Raw genomic sequence first — 9,821 nt, 5'->3', positions numbered from 1 at the left:
CAGGTTGTGGGCCTCAACCCCTCCGAACCTGGCATCCTTGTCAGTGAGATGGGTTGTGTAATTATCAGGTTAGACTGTGACGTGCCTGATGGAGCCTGAAACATAGGTGCTCAAGAAATGGTAGCAGCCTTTTCCGTTAAGAAAGTTGGAAGGGGGGCCAGGCGCGGTGTCTCTCGCCTGTTATCCCCGCACTTTGGGAGGCCGAGGCGGGCGCATCACTTGAAGTCAGGAGTTCAAGACCAACCTGGCCAGCATGGCGAGGCCCCGTCTCTACTAAAAATACAAAAAAATTAGCCGGGCGCAGTGGCTCGCGCCTGTAATCCCAGCTACTCAGGAGGCTGAGGCAGGAGAATCTCTTGAACCCGGGAGGCGGAGGTTGTACTGAGCCGAGATCGCGCCACTGCACTCCAGCTTGGGTGACAGAGCGAGACTCCGTCTCAAAAATGAAAAAAGAAAAGACTTATTGGAAGGGAGTGCCGCCCGCTTACTGACAACCATTGCTGGGCACGGGAGAGATCCCAGCAGCAACATGATTGGGCCGGTGGGGGATTCCGGTTCCCCAGTACCTCAAGCCGCGCCGGAAACGCAGTGACTCGCAATCCCCTCGCCCTTCTGCATTGCGGGTTACTTCGGTTGTTAAGTGACAGGGACTTCCGGGAAGGCCCGGAAGTGGCCCGGGGCTGTCCGACCCCGGGAGCCGGGCGGTAGGCGGAGTGTAGGGGAGGCGGTGGAACTTTGCTCGGTGGCCACGGGGAGGGATTGCCCGGTGGTGGTTTTTCAGTCGTTGCTGAGCAGCTGAGGTTTATTTTTATGTATTTTATTCTGCATCCAGTCATCCATTAAAGCCAAAGTTTATTAAGTTGTCTGGAAAAGCGATCATCTTGGGTACGAGGAAACTTTTAGGTCAAAGCTGGTCGACTACGATAGTCGTTTGCCCAAGTGAAGGCCCCAGCGGCCGGCTCTGCGAAAAAGGAGGTGAACCGCAACCAAAAAAGCCGAATTAAAAGAAAACAAATGAACAAAGTTCACTGTAATCCCCCCAGGGTATGGTACATTTTGGAGAACTTTGAACTTAATTTTTTTAAATTAGTTTTGTGGGAGTAGGATTACGAGAATTTTTTTTAACAAAAGATGACTTCGTTGTAGTCCACTTTATATATTTTGTTGCCTGTGATTTTAGTGTCATATCTAAGAAATCGTTGCCAAATCTAATGCCATGAAGCTTTTCCTGTTTTCTTCTAGGAGCTTTCGTTTTAGCTTTTTTTTTTTTTTTTTTTTTTTTTTTGAGACGGAGTTTCACTCTTGTTGCCCAGGCTGGAGTGCAATGGTGCCATCTCAGCTCACCACAACCTCCGCTTCCCGGGTTCAAGCTATTCTCCTGCCTCAGTCTCCTGAGTAGCTGGGATTACAGGCATGCGCCACCACGCGTGGCTAATTGTTGTATTTTTAGTAGTGACGGGGTTTCTCCATGCTGGCCAGGCTGGTCTTTAACTCCTGACCTCAGGTGATCCACCCGCCTTGGCCTCCCAAAGTTATTGTTTTAGCTCTTACAAGTAAAGTCTTTGATCTATTTTGGGTTAAATTTCTTTTTAAATCAATTTAATTTGGTATAAGGTATACATGATGTTATGAGACTACATACAGGTAGTAAAAAGTTACTATAGTGAAGCAAATTAACACATCCATCATTTCACATAGTTACCCAATTTTTTGTTGTTTTTGTGGCAAGAATATTTTGGGTTAATTTTTGTATATGGTGTAATTTTTTTGTATATACACCATATACAAAATATATGATGTATGGTTTTGCTTGTGGATGTCCAGTTTTCCTAGCACCATTTGATGCAAGGTCTGTCCTCTTAGTACCTGTTCTTGGATTTTTTTATTTTTTATTTTTTAGTAGAGATGGTGTTCCACTAAGTTGGCCACACTAGTCTCGAACTCCTGACCTCAGGTGATCCGCCAACCTCAGCCTCCCAAAGTGCTGGGATTACAGGGGTGAGCCACTGCGCCCGGCTGAATTTTCTGTTTGTTTTTGAGACAGAGTATCGCACTATCTCCCGGGCTGGAGTGCAGTGGCACGATCTCAGCTCACTGCAACCTCCCCTTCCCGGATTCAAGTGATTCTCCTGCCTCAGCTTCTCTAGTAGCTGGGATTACAGGTACACACCACCACGCCTGGTTAATTTTTGTATTTTTAGTAGGGATGGGGTTTCGCCATGCTGGCCAGGCTGGTCTCAAACTCCAGACCTCAGGTGATCCGCCCGCCTCTGCCTCCCAAAGTGCTGGGATTACAGGTGTGAGCCACTGCACCCAGGTGAATTTTTTAAAGATGTTGAAAGTACATCTCACTCTGCAACTTTCTTTTCCCTCACTAATATTTTTGAGATTTATGTTGATACATGTATATACTTACATCATTCTTTTAGTTTACTTAATAGTATTTTATTAACAGATAGTATTTTATGTATGTGTTCTCTTTTGATAATTAGTTGTTCACTTTTCACACCAAATAGCGCTGCAGTCAACATTCCCATACATTTCTTTGTGCATCTGAATCACAAGGTGGTGTGCTTATATTTCTTCTGAACAAGAAGAACCCTTGGATAACTCTTTTTTTTTTTTTAAAGACAGAGTCTCGCACTATCGCCCGGGCTATAGTGCAGTGGCACGATCTTGGCTCACTGCAACCTCCACCTCCCGGGTTCAAGCCATTCTGCCTTAGCCTCCCTAGTAGCTGGGACTACAGGTGTGCACCACCACGCCCAGCTAATTTTTTGTATTTTTAGTAAAGACAGGGTTTCACCATGTTGGCCAGGCTGGTCTCGAACTCCTGACCTCATGATTCTCCTGCCTCGGCCTCCCAAAGTGCTGGGATTACAGGCATGTGCCACCGTGCCCAGCCTTGAATAACTCTTTACAATATTGCTATCTAGAATTTTAGTTCCTGCCTCTTTTTAAACTATAAAATAGTATTACATTTATAGCCAGTATTTATTTAGGTATACCCTCCCTCTCATTAGTTTATGCCCCTAGACAAATTCTCTTTTTGCTTAAGTACACCTGTTTTCTTCCACTAAAGTTTTGTACATTGCAAACTCTTGAGTCTTTGCGTGTCTGAAAATGTCTTCATTTCCCTTGCTCTTGAATGGTGTAGCTGATAGCAAATTCAAGGTTGAGTTTTCTCTAGGTTTGAATGGACTCCAGGTGTCTGTTGTAGCTAACTAGATGTCTGCTATCACTGTGATTGTCTTTCCTTTGTAAGACTTTTCTATTCTTTTTTTTTGAACAGCACCTCCAATTTGCATTCATAAAATTATTAATCCAAATTGCAAAAGTAGACTTTTACAGAGTCATAGGTCAGTAACAAAACAGGAAATGAAATGTTCCAGAGACTTTTTTTTTTTTTGAGATGGAGTCTCGCTCTGTCACCCAGGCTGGAGTACAGTGGCGCAATCTCGGCTCACTGCAACCTCCGCCTCCTGGGTTCAAGTGATTCTCATGCCACAGCCTCCCTAGTAGCTGGGATTACAGGTATGTGCCACCACACCTGGCTAATTTTTGTATTTTTAGTAGAGACAGGGTTTCACCATGCTGGCCAGGCTGGTCTCAAACTCCTAACCTCAAGTTATCCGCCTGCCTTGGTCTCCCAAAGTGCTGGGATTACAGGCATGAAGCCATCGCGCCCGGCCTCCAGAGACATTTTGATAAGTTCCAAAGAAACACACTAGGCAGGCTGGGCACGGAGGCTCACGCCTGTAATCCCAGCAATTTGGGAGGCCCAGGCGGGTGGATCATGACGTCAGGAGAGCGAGACCATCCTGGCTAACACGGTTAAACTCCGTCTCTACTAAAAATACGAAAAAATTAGCTGGGCATGGTGACGGGCACCTGTAGTCCCAGCTACTCGGGAGGCTGAGGCAGGAGTATCACTTGAACCCAGGAGGTGGAGGCTGCAGTAAGCCGAGGTCATGCCACTGCACTCCAGCCTGGGTGACAGAGCTAGACTCCATCTCAAAAAAAAAAAGAAAAAAGAAAGTCCGGGTGTGGTGGCTCATGCCTGTAGTCTCAACACTTTGGGAGGCCAAGGCAGGTGGATCACGAGGTCAGGAGATCAAGACCATCCTGGCTAACACGGTGAAACCCTGTCTCTACTAAAACTACAAAAAATTAGCCGGGCATGGTGGCAAGTGCCTTTAGTCCCAGCTACTTGGCAGGCTGAGGCAGGAGAATCACTTGAACCTGGGAGGCGGAGGTTGCAGTGAGCCGCTATCACGCCACTGCACTGCAGCTTGGGCGACAGAGCTAGACTCCATCTCAAAAAAAAAAAAAAAAAACTAGGCTAAAAATCTACAGTTAAACCATGGTTGTACAACAGGTTATATTCATTCCTGCAGTTTCTCAATAAGTTCTTATATTTGCCTTTGAGAGTGAATCCCACTCACTCTATTGCCAAGGCTGGAGTGCAGTGGCATGATCTCAGCTCACTGCAACCTCCACCTCCCTGGTTTAAGCTATTCTTCTGCCTCAGCCACCCGAGTAGCTTTGACTACAGGCGCATGCCACCAGCCCAGCTAATTTTTGTATTTTTAGTACAGACAGGGTTTTGCCACGTGGGCCAGGCTGATCTCAAACTCCTGACCTCAAGTGATCCACCCACCTTGGCCTCCCAAAGCGCTGGAATTACAGGCGTGAGCCACCGCGCCCAGCCTTTAGGTTTTATCTTACATAATTTGCAATATATCTACATGAAGTTTTTTTAATTGTTTTAATTTTTTTGAGACGGAGTCGCGCTCTGTCGCTCAGGATGAAGTGCGGTGGCACGATCTTGGCTCTTTGCAACCTCTATCTCCCGGGTTCAAGCGATTCTCCTGCCTCAGCCTTCCAAGGAGCTAGGATTACAAGCTATGGGCACACACCAGCATGCCCCACTACGTTTTGATTTTTCTATTTTTTTTTTTGTATTTTTAGTAGAGACAGGGTTTCACCATGTTGGCCAGGCTAGTCTCAAACTCCTGACCTCAAGTGATCTGCCTGCATTGGCCTCCCAAAGTGCTGGGATTATAGACATGAGCCACTGTACCTGGCCTGTTTTTTTTATATATTTATTTGTTTGGTATTTTTTTTTTTTTGAGGAGTCTCGCTCTGTCGCCTAGGCTGGAGTGCAGTGGCGCGATCTCAGCTCACTACAACCTCTGCCTCCTGGGTTCACACCATTCTCCTGCCTCAGCCTCCCAAGTAGCTGACACTACAGGCACCCGCCACCACGCTCAGCTAATTTTTTGTACTTTTAGTAGAGGCAAGGTTTCACCACCATGTTAGCCAGGATGGTCTCGATCTCCTGACCCCATGATCCACCCACCTCGGCCTCCCAAAGTGCTGGGATTACAGGCATGAGCCACCGCGCCCGGCTATTTATCTTTTACGAGACAGAGTCTTGCTCTGTCACCCAGGCTGGAGTGCAGTGGTGCGATCTCGGCTCACTGCAACATCTGCCTCCTGGGTTCTCACCATTCTCCTGCCTCAGCCTCCTGAGTAGCTAGGACTACAGGCGCCCGCCACCACGCCCCGGCTAATTTTTGTGTATTTTTAGTAGAGACGGGGGTCTTACCATGTTAGCCAGGATGATGTCGATCTCCTGACCTCATGTTCCACCCTCCTCGGCCTCCCAAAGTGCTGGGATTACAGGCGTGAGCCACTGCGCCCGGCCTGGCCTTTTTTTTTTTTAATGTACATTTCTTGGAACTTAATGAGCTCTTGGATTCTGAGATCTCACATCTTTCTTCAGTTCTGAAAAATTCACCGTCTTTGTTTTCTCATCCCTGTATTCTCACTAGTCTTTTTTTCTAAAACTGCTATGAAACATTATGCCAAAGCTTCTCAGTCTATCCTCCATCTGTCTTAGCTTCTTTTTTATATTTCTTTTATCACTGTGGTGCATTCTGGGTGATTCCTCAGTTGTTTTCCAGACCTGCTAAATTTTTATGTCATCTGCCTCCAGTCTAGGGTTTATACCATACATAGAGTATATTTCAATAATTGTATTTTTACATTTCCAGCATGTATAATTTGTAAAACCTTATTTGCTTCTTTTCAGTCACTTTCTCATTGCAAGACTGAGTATCTTTAGCTCTTTGGTGATTGCACATATATATTTTTTAAAGTATTTTTTTAGATTGCTTGCACGTCATCCTGTTTTTGTTTGCAGCTTACATTTTTCCTGCCTGTGTACCTCTCAGAGTCTGGTTCTGGTCCCTTGACGTTCCTAGGTTACACTTGGTTACCTGTCCCATGTGGACTTTGAAGTCCCAGCACCTACCAGTCTCTACTTCTCTACTAGTCTCTACTTCTCTCAAACTGTATAGCCTCAGCCTCTGCTAATGGCTGTATTATTCTCTCCATTCTTTGTCAAAGAAGATTTCCTTTAGAGTTTGACAGTTTTTGCTTTTTCTCTTTTTTTTTGAGATGAAGTCTTGCTCTGTTGCCCAGGCTGGAGTGCAATGGCAAGATCTCAGCTCACTGCAACCTCTGCCTCCCGGGTTCAAGTGATTCTCGTGCCTCAGCCTCCCAAGTAGCTGGGATTACAGGCGCCCACCACCACGCCTGGCTAATTTTTGTATTTTTTAATAGAAACGGGTTTCGCCATGTTGGTCTGGCTGGTCTGGAACTCCTGACCTCAGGTGATCTGCCTGCCTCGGCCTCCCAAAGTGCTGGGCCGTGCCCGGCCTGTTTTTACATTTGTAATATTTATTTAGCAATCTCTGGCATTAGGAGTTGAGAGGGCAGAATTATAGGTGTGCTTGCGCCTCTAGTTGGAATGCAAGTCTCTAGGTATGTTAGTCTGTGCTGTTATGACAAAAATACCTGAGACTGGGTAATTTATAAAGAACAGAAATTCATTTTCTCACAGTTCTAGAAGCAGGAAATCCAAGATGAAGGTGCTGGCAGGTTCAGTGTCTAGAGACGGCTGCTTTTTGCTTCCAAGGTGGTTACTGCATCCTCACACGGTAAAAAAGGCAGGCTGTGTGAAGCCTCTTTCATTAGGGCCTTAATCCTATTCACAAGGGAGAAGCTCTCATCACCTAATCACCTTCTAAAGTCCCCACCTCTTAATATGCTGCATTGGAGGTTAAGTCCCAATATGAATTTGAGAGGGACACAAATATTCAAACTCGCAGGAGGCATGCTGACCGGGAAACCCCAGTCCTTCCTCCTCCACTGAGGGGCCTTCTCCAGGTCTCCACACTCAATGCTGTGTCTCCAATCTTCAACTCTGTCACATTCAGAATGCCAGAGAGTCCGCATCTCCAACCCCACGTTGGTTTCCTGTGCCCAGACTACCTAACTACATGGATTTTTAGTTCAGGTTTATTCTCAACTAGGGAGGTCCAAAGTCAGGAGCCAAAATGAAGGGAGACTGCAGACCCAGTTGGTCCTGGGTACTGTTACCATCTGAATTGATTTCTCACTGACCCTAAGTAAAATTGAGGGTTGTTGCAAAGGATCTGGTCTCTGTCTTCTCTCTTCTCACTATGAGAATGAGAATGACCCCTTGAAGTGTTTGTCCTTGACACACTTTTTTGTTAGGGAAGAACAAAGATTTTGTTCAGAGATCTCTATTGTGAATGGTAAGCCTCATTCCCACCATCCTAGACTGATTATCCCCCTCCATGAGTGCACAGATGCCCCAGTGACAGAGCAAGGTAAGCAAGTCAGGTTCAGGTCAAATTAAAGATGCTGCTTTCTCTGCACAAGTGTTCAAGGTTTTATGTTTTACCTACCCTGAGGCAAGCCATATGAGGACACCATCTGGGCTGGTTCACCCTGCATGGGAGGACCAGCTCTTAAATGGTTCAACTGGAACCTTTCTGTGGTTCCGACTGGCCATACAGCCCTTCCTTCTTCATGAAAGCTGGATGGTTCCATGTAAATGTAGGAATAGAATCCGATCCATCTCCCGTGGTTGAAATGGCTTCTGTCATGTCCTGGTTCATTTTCATGGTAACCCTCAGAACTGTGAGGCTGGCCGGGCGCAGTGGCTCACGCCTGTAATCCCAGCACTTTGGGAGGCCGAGACAGGCGGATCTCTTGGGGTCAGGAGTTCAAGACCAGTCTGGCCAACATGGTGAAAACTCGTCTCTACTAAAAATACAAAAATTAGCCAGGCATGGTGGTACACGCCTATAGTCCCAGCTACTTGGGAGGCTGAGGCATGAGAATTGCTTGAACCCAGGAGGTGGAGGTTGCAGTGAGCCGAGATTGTGCCACTGCACTCCATCCTGGGCAACAAGGCAAGACTCTCTCAAAAAAAAAAAACAAACAAACTGTGAGGCCTCAGTGCCACAGCTCTGTGGTACAGGGTTGCTGCTTGCTTTAAAAGTTGGGCCATTTCCAAATTATGCATGCACAAGAATCACCTGGGAGCTTGTTAAAAATGCAAATTCTTTGGCCTCTACTCCCAGAGACCAGTTCAAAGGTTGTACCCAGGAATCTGCCTTTATCCCCCTGTGCACTGAAGTCAGCTTTTGTTTCTTGCTCCTATCTCCTATTACACAGCAGTCTCAGGGCAGCTGTGGCTCTGCCCTACATATCTGCACTGCAGCCTCCAGGCTGAAGGAGAAGCTCTAGTCAGAACAGAAACCTGTACTTTCAACAGCAGTTCTGGTGATTCTGAATCACACCTTGAGCCATGCTGCCTTAAGTCATTTTGTGTTTTTTTTTGTTTTTTTGTTTTGTTTTTTTTTGAGACAGAGTCTCGCTCTGTCACCCAAGCTGGAGTACAATGGCGCAATCTTGGCTCACAGCAACCTCTGCCTCCCAGGTTCAAGCGATTCTCCTGCCTCAGCCTACCGAGTAGCTGGGATTACAGGCACACACCACCACGCCCGGCTAATTTTTGTCTTTTTTTGGTAGAGATGGGGTTTCGCCATGTTGTCCAGGCTGGTCTCCAACTCCTGAGCTCAGGTGATCCACCCACCTTGGCTTCCCAAGGTGTTGGGATTACAGTCATGAGCCACCACGCCCGGACTGCCTTAGTCATTTTAAAGGCTAGTAAATAGAATTAAGCATTCGTTTCTGTCAGACAAATAATTTCATTGCACATCTAAGGCCTCCAAAGATAATATCCTTTATTCTGCTAATTTTCTAGGCGTTCACAGATTCCCCTCCTATTGTTTGATTACAAATTCTACTAGCAAATGACACCTGCCACAGTGGAACTGCTTAGCATCCTTTACTAATAGGATTATAGCTCACATTTGTGGAGCTCTCGTATATACCAGGCACCATGCTAAGCAGTTCACATTGATAATCCTGTTTCTTCTGCTATGACATAAATGGGGTTCCACTGTGTGGCCTAATACAGGCAGCAACAACTCTGACGACCTGGAAGAACTCAGCCCTCTCACTCTTGTCTTAATGTGGCTGCTTGGCAGGCCCCCAGTGACTTTCTCTAAGGACCCTGAAGCAAGCTTTTCTTCTAAAGTAATTGTACTCGTTGATTTTTTTATGTGCTGCAAATATTTTCTTCCATATCTGTCATTTGTGTTTTAACCTTGATGTTTTCCATCACACAGAGACTTTCGATATTTTTTGGTTGCAAAATCTCCTTATCTTTGCCCTTATTATATCTTTTAAGTCTCATGTTAAAGTTTAGAAAAGACCATCCCACACCAGAGGTATAAAAATTTTTGAGTAATTTTGTAGTATATCTTCCCTCTGGAACTAATTTGTATGGACACTGTGAGGTAGAGATCTAACTTAGTGTTTTTTTTTTTTTTTTAGATGGAGTCTTGCTCTGTTGCCCAGGCTGGAGTGCAGTG

Source organism: Pongo pygmaeus, chromosome 16, assembly GCF_028885625.2.
Source record: "Pongo pygmaeus isolate AG05252 chromosome 16, NHGRI_mPonPyg2-v2.0_pri, whole genome shotgun sequence".
Classification (NCBI taxonomy): Eukaryota; Metazoa; Chordata; class Mammalia; order Primates; family Hominidae; genus Pongo; species Pongo pygmaeus.
Note: the sequence above shows the minus strand (reverse complement) of the source record.